The sequence below is a fragment of the Mus caroli genome, chromosome 11 (genome assembly GCF_900094665.2).
Source record: "Mus caroli chromosome 11, CAROLI_EIJ_v1.1, whole genome shotgun sequence".
In the NCBI taxonomy this organism is placed as follows: domain Eukaryota; kingdom Metazoa; phylum Chordata; class Mammalia; order Rodentia; family Muridae; genus Mus; species Mus caroli.
The window spans coordinates 116,093,208-116,099,968 of NC_034580.1; the positions used below are offsets into that span (position 1 = coordinate 116,093,208).

The 6,761-nt window shown below is 55.7% G+C and overlaps 2 long non-coding RNA genes across 2 annotated transcripts; one reads left to right on the top strand and one right to left on the bottom strand.

Annotated features, from left to right (window-relative positions):
* Positions 1-459: 459 nt before the first annotated feature.
* LOC115032543 lies at positions 460-2,177 on the top strand. The gene is made up of 2 exons (XR_003838195.1): positions 460-724; positions 848-2,177. It is a non-coding gene; the product is annotated as an uncharacterized LOC115032543 (long non-coding RNA).
* A 20-nt stretch (positions 2,178-2,197) lies between these two features.
* Positions 2,198-5,490, bottom strand: LOC115032544. Its single transcript, XR_003838196.1, has 2 exons — positions 4,016-5,490; positions 2,198-3,231 (listed from the first exon to the last, which is right to left on the bottom strand). It is a non-coding gene; the product is annotated as an uncharacterized LOC115032544 (long non-coding RNA).
* Between the last annotated feature and the right edge of the window lie 1,271 nt (positions 5,491-6,761).

Consider the following 6,761-nt stretch of genomic DNA (forward strand, 5'->3'; position numbering starts at 1 on the left):
GTCAGTCAGTCAGCTGGTCAGGCTTCCAGGATCCCTGCCACTCTCCCGGGTTTCTTGTCTCACTCGGGAAGTATCGAGGAGGACCAAGGCCTTTCTCCACACTATGGACATGCTGGAGTTTCCAGGGCTACACTGAGCCAGAGGCTGGGAATTCTGACTGTGGATAGTAACCTGGGCTGCCAGTCTCCCTCAATAGACAAGGAGCCAGCAACTGTCCTCTTGGACCCACCGCTCAACACTCCAAATGAGGGTAGGGTCAGTGACATTGGTGAACTGTAGGCAGAGGCCAGGCTTCTCAGGGAGGGGCCCTAAGAAGGACAAAAACTCAGCCAGAGTCCCTGGAAGGCCCTCTTCCCCTCCCCCCCCCCCAGGTCTCTTAATCTTTAACTGCTTCAGAACTAACCCTGACCCCTGAAACAAACAGGCCCAGCTCTTCCCAGTTCTAGGCACCTCCCTTAGGCTGGAAAGAGATATCTGAAAGCAGGGCTGGAGCCGGGACCACGTGGAGCAGGCATAGTTAGGATGCCCCCGCGGATGCTGGAGGAACACCTAACTTTAACCCATTTTCTCCATTGAGAGCTTTAACCGAGGAGTGGCCAGAGGCCAGCAGGCAGAGTGGGGCAAAGTGGACTTAGGACCCTGACTGGGGTCTAAAGGCCAAGAAACAGACAGATCCGGGTAGGGGTGGCTCCAGCTTCAGTCAGAGGATATTGTGGTCCCTGGAGTAAGCAGGGGATGGGGCTTCCTCTAGAAATCTGCTGGGCTATTGTTGCACTTTCTGAAACCATGGAAGGTTTCCAGGAGGCAGTGACAACCCCAAATAATAATAATAATGCTCCTCCCCCAGCAGCAGGAATTCTGGAAAAAACAGCTGCTGCCGTTATCGCCCCAGGAAAAAACAAGGTCAGGCGCTGCAAAGATTTAATTTAAGGTATGCCCCCGCAGCCTGTGGGCCACGCACCAGCACGCACGCGTCCTTGGAGCGCGGGGGTCGAGGCCTGTGGGAACCGGGAGGCACCCAGGCTGCCTCTGCATCCACTGAGAGTCCAGCAAACCAGACCTAGCTCTAGAGGTCTCAGCAGGGAGTCTGGGGCGGCCCGCAGTCGCCTGGGGCCATCAGCGGACCTCACTCGGGCTGCTGGCTGCCCCGAGCTTCTGGGGGGCTAAATCAGTCTCCAACAAAGCACTCTGAAATGAGGGGCGCTGTCAGGAGAACATAGCCCGACCTTAATGAGAAGTGACGGCAGAGTGGGCCGCAGGCGCTGGCAGGCCAGGTCGGCTGGAGCCCAAAGACCCTTGTCCTTGTCGGCTGCGGCTTGTAGGGCTGGCTCCTGGCGCTCAGGGGCGGGATGGCTGGGCTGGAGAGCTGCTCGCGCCGCCGCCCAGTCCCCACCGACCACACTTGCTGAATACAGCTCGGGTGCGGCACATGGAGTCGTCCGGGGCCAGCTCTGGGCACCGCCGCCTACAGAGCCTTGGTGGTGGCCTTGGGAGGAGAGGACAGACGCTTCACTCCACGCAGACTGGAAAGAAGACTCCCTGAGACAGCGCGCGCCGCGGCTCAGAGCATGCTTCCTTGGCGCTCCAAGCCAGCCTGGGGAGGCTTTTAAGTCACCAGCGTGGGCAAGAGTACCCGGAGATTCCCTGAACTGTGTTGGGAGTGTTCATATTCTCGACTACCAGATGGGAGGGTCTGGCCTGGCCCTCCAGGCCGCCAATCCACCGCCCAGGTCGCCTAAACTTCCAGGCAGAAACCAACCAACAGCCATGATTCCCCTATTTCCCAAACTGGGGAATAAGGAGCAGGGGTTAGGAGAAAGGGGGAAGGGGGAGGGAACAGGGTCGAACCCGTTGGTTTTTTACTTTAAAATTATATATTTTATGTCACAATCATTTTTCGTTAAGACCACAAGCATCCAATTTGGCTTGGCGTAATAAAATCAGCCGGAGCTCCCTTAAACGGAGCCATTGCAGAGAATTAAGTTGTGAAATCTAATCTATTATATCCATAAAGGAGAATGCTTTCATTGTAAATTCAGGTTATAAAGAAACTATACCTGGGCCGCCAGCCTCCCTTTCGGATTTGCTACTTGAAGGCTTATCAAATTACTGCAAAATGTTGGGCTCCCCTCTCTATCTCAAGGCAACCAAAATTAAATGTGGCAACATTTCTTTAATACCTAAGGTCGGAAACAACTGGTTCAACAATGGGATATAATTTTTAAGACACCTCCATTCGCGTCGGGAAGCACTCTACTCCCCCAATTAATTCAAGTTTTTTAAAACTCTAAATGCACCACGACTCCGCAAGTTCTCAACTGTTCCGGTGGAGGGCTCTCAGGTGCAATCCCGGGTAGATCGCACGTGGACCGCACACACCCGTGGCTCGGACCCACAACAGCAGCGTGCGTGTGTCACACCTGCGGGACCGGCGCCTGGGAGCCTGGCTTCTGCGCCCCAGTCCCAGGCGCCCCGCTGGTTCTAGAAATGGCTGGAGCAGACAAAGGAGTCGCCAAGGAGGGGTTAAGCTGCCCCTCACCCTTCTCAGAAAACATCCTTCCAGGCAGCTGGAGCAAGGGAAACGTGGCACCCTAACATTTCTTTGGTTTTACAAACGGGTTGTGGATATTTGCTGCCCTTCCTGGGAGGGGGTTGGGCCCATGTCGGTATCTCTCCCTCTGACACCTTCTTCCATTTCTGAAAATTAATTAACTCCGGGATTGGGCTGGGACGTCCTGGGCTGTACATAAGTGGGGGGTCACCAAGGACTCTCCGTCCTCGATCCCAAAGAGGGGTGTCTGGGGGACGTCGAGGAGATCGATAAGTTTCTAGATTCCCAGGGAACTGGAGGACGTGGCTTTTGTCAGGCCTGCGAAAAAGATTTATGAGGCGCCGGCGGAGTGTTGGGTCGGCTTCGCCCTGGCGGCCAGCGCACCCCGTCTAATCTTTGATTTCCATCTAATTATTTTTTTTCCCTGCCTTCAACTCAGTGTCCGGAGAGGCGAACAAAGGGATGAGGATGGGGGATGGGGAGGCAGGCACTGGCGGTCCGGGGATCCCCACATAAAGTTGGAACCCCTAGAACGTCCAAAGGCTCGAGCTCCTGTGAGCGTTCCGGGAGGCCGAGGGAGGTGACCAGACAGGAGCTGAGGCCACGGGAGACCCGCAGCAGGGCCTGGGTGGGCGTTGCAGTCCTCCGGTGCTGTTCAGAGCCGGAGCCCAGCGGGGTTTCTAGGGAAAGATCCGCAGAAAGGGCCTAGAGTGGAGGGAGAAGGGGTGGAGGCAGCTCTCCCCTAAATGCAATTAATCGGGGAATGGGGAGACAGGGCAGCCCTTGGTAGAGGCAGATGGAGGCAGGGTTCTTTTATTCCCACCCCCAACCCCGTTCAGAAAAAAGGTCTGTCCAAGCGGGTGAGAGAAGGGCGCAACTTGAATTTTTCATGTTAGCCAGAGAGAAAAAAAAAAAATCCAAAATGGAAAATGATTTTATTGGTCACTACCCATAAGTCAAGTAAAAACAAGGATAATTAGAGAGTAGGGAATTCAGGGGCCATAAATCCGCGGCGCCTTCTCCACCGGCGTCGGAAGCTTTATGGCTTGTTGAGTTTTATTTTGAGAGAAAGGAAACGCAGAGTTTTGGTGGAAGCGGGACTACCCACCAAGCGCCGCGCGGGCAGACAGACACGCATAGCGAATTCGCCCGGGACTCTGGAAGGTGGCCACAATCGCTTTTTCCCAGAAAGAGGGACCTTCCCCCGCCCCACCCGCGCCGGGACCCCTCTCTCCACGGCGGGATCCGTGCTCAACCAAACTCTGGGTAGGGAAGTCACATTCTTCCTCACCCAAACTACGACGAAGATAGATACTTGGTGTGCGTGGGGTCGGAAATTTTTAAACGAGATTCCACTCGCAGCTTCCAAACGTCCACCTGGTGCTGCACGCTTGGGGGCCTTTTTTTTTTTCTTTTTCCTAATTTAAGGGGTGGGAAGGATGGGACAAAAGAAAAACAACCCACCTTACTTTGCAATCTTCCTCAAAGAGACTGGGAGTACTTTTCATTCCATAGGGGTTTCTACCCCACCAGCCAGAGCCCCGTTTCTTCTTCTGAAATGGTCTTCTCACAAAGCCACCCTTAGCCGACACCGTGTAAAATCCCACTATCGGGTAAGACAGTGGGGACGCTTCTGGCTCAGCTGCAGCTAACTTGGGAGAAAAGAAAGTGAATTCTTCAAGAACTTTAAAATAAAAGCGGCCCTTTTCCGGCAACTCGCGTCTAGCTTCGCCTTTGTTTTAAACACACGTATAAAACCCTGGTCCTTCCTAGGAACGGGGGGCGGGGAGAACTGCGGGTCCACATTCAGAAGCGCTTTCCCCTTAAAAAATATTCTCGGAGGAGCTCTTTTGTTTGAAGTGGGTATGGGGGAGGGGACGGGGCCCGCTCCAGTTCAGCTACCAGGCTCTTCTGATGCTGAAAAATAACAAACCACCACCAACAAAAAACCACAACTCTGAGGGTATCTCCTTAACCCCGCAAATCTGGGGTTCCCGGATCCAGGAGGGATTCGTTCCTAGACACCCGGCGCGCAGCAGAAGCCAAGCCCAGGTTTCCCTAAAGTAAACATCCCGGCTCAGAAAACGAGAATTCTAGGTTTCCGGGTTGGGGGCTAACTGTATGAACGAACCACTTCGAAACAGAGCCATCTTGCTGTAGTACCCACAGCGTCCTGGATGAATTTCGTGGGCCTCCGAAGAAAGCGACGCCCATTTCCACAGGGACTGGCTCCAAGCCCCGTCCAGCGGGTGGTGGAGAGCCCAGTAGGGATTCCAGAATACAACTCAGGGGGCTACCCCGAGTTCGGCTACCGTCCCAGGACCCCTCAGAAAGACACGTTTGGTGCGAAAATCTCCTACACACCAGCTGGGTTTTTATTCCTTCCCTCCCCAGTGTGCTCTGGGCGCGCGGGAAACAAGGAAAAAGCACGTACCTGGCGGCGCTCTGAGGGCAGCCTCGCCGGCCCTCCGTAGGCAAGGGAGCTCCCAGAAACTACTCTCTACCCGGCTGGTCGACCCTAGGCCTGTCCCTCCATCCTTCCCTCCCTACCCGGCTGGTCGACTTCCGCCGAGCTAATTCTCCAGGAGGCAGGAGCGGGATACCCGGCCCGCCTTTCTGGAAATGGGATCCGTTTTTTAGCGCCAGGGCCCGCGCCAACTCCCAGGCCACCGTCGGCGCGCAGGGTTTCCGTAGTCCTTTGGATCAGCAGAGAGTGGTGCGGCCTGGACGCTGGGCTGCGGCTTGCGCACCAGCTCCCTGCTCCCGCGCGGCCTTCTGCATCCACGCTCCGGCGTGTCCACGTTCCCAATCGCGAAAAGGGGACGAACTCTGAGCCCTCCGGGAAGAGAAGGCTGCAGCCGCAGTCCAGGAAAGAGCCCTAGGGCGGGAGGGGTGCAGGGCGGAGGGGCGGGAGAGCTACCAGCGCCCCACGGCCGCGGCCCTCGTGGGGGTGGGGAGGGCGCCCAGCCCCACCCACGTGGAGGCCCCCGCCCCGCCTCCACGAGGGCAGCGTCCCCGCCTGTCCCAGCGCCCCCGCCTAGCCCCGCCCCATCGCCTCCCGAGCGGCCGCTCCCTTTGTCTGGGCAGCCGGTGCAAACCAATGGCATCGCGTGGGCGGTGCTCAGGTTGGCCAATAGATGATCCAGGAGGTGTGGCCGAAGAGGAGGCTCTATTTCCCCGAGAAGATACCGTAAACTGGTAAGCTTTTCAGGATCTGGGCTCTGAGGCTGAGTGTCTGCAGCTTCGAGCTGGCTCCGCCGTGGAATTACAAATTTTGGATTCCTTTCCACTAAATGGAAAGATGCCCCCAAATCCGGAAGGAAGTGTAAGGGAATCACATCGGGACTCTGGGGAGGGGCAAGTCAGTCCAGAAGCCCCTGGGGACTTGATTTTAGAATGGCCCCTTGCACCCGGGACACGCAGTGCCTTGAACTTTGAAATTCAGGGTGTGCAACATCCCCGGAAGTCAGGAAGGTGCTCTGAGATCGAGTGGTAATAATGTGATGTTCAGTGAGTTCAGGGGCAGAGGTGCATAGCCCTCTCAGGAAGGACTACAGGATTGGGGGCCGCTGCCCCAGGACTACCTTAGTGGGCAGCGACTCATTTGCTTTCTGAGCGGAGAAATATCGAGTGATGAAAAAGATTCAGGCCCAAGTGGACCACGGCCAGAGAGCTTTGTTGCTGGCTTGCCCCAGACAGACAGGGAAGGATACATCTCAAGTGTGCCCCAAGCCACGCCAGGGCAGCAAGTGCAAGGAGACAAACAAGAGCCAAGCCATACCTACAGGAGCAGGCAGCTGTCCAGGTCTGAGACCAGGACAAGACGGTGTCCTGGTCTCAGACCTGGAAGTGTTTCCCAACCTTTTCTCCCTTTCTGCATCTTAGCTCCAAGTGAAATCTGCAAACCAAGAAGAAAAGGAAAACAGCCACCTGATGTAGGGGCTGTAATCTGGTGCCTCCGATGGTAAAATGAGCCCTGGAGGTAAATGAGGTACATTACAACCCTGGATTTGCAGGGCTCCACCTGAGCATTATCAATCCCAGCATCTCCCACTCGGTTGTCACAGAAGCCAACATCCAATTCCCTGTTGCTGAAGGCAGTACTCAGCCACCTTTATGGCTCTGTTTTGAAATTCCTCTTTTCAGAAATCCAGGGATCCTGAGAGGGCCTGTAGCTAACTGAAGGGCAGGTCGCAGCACTCAGGATCTA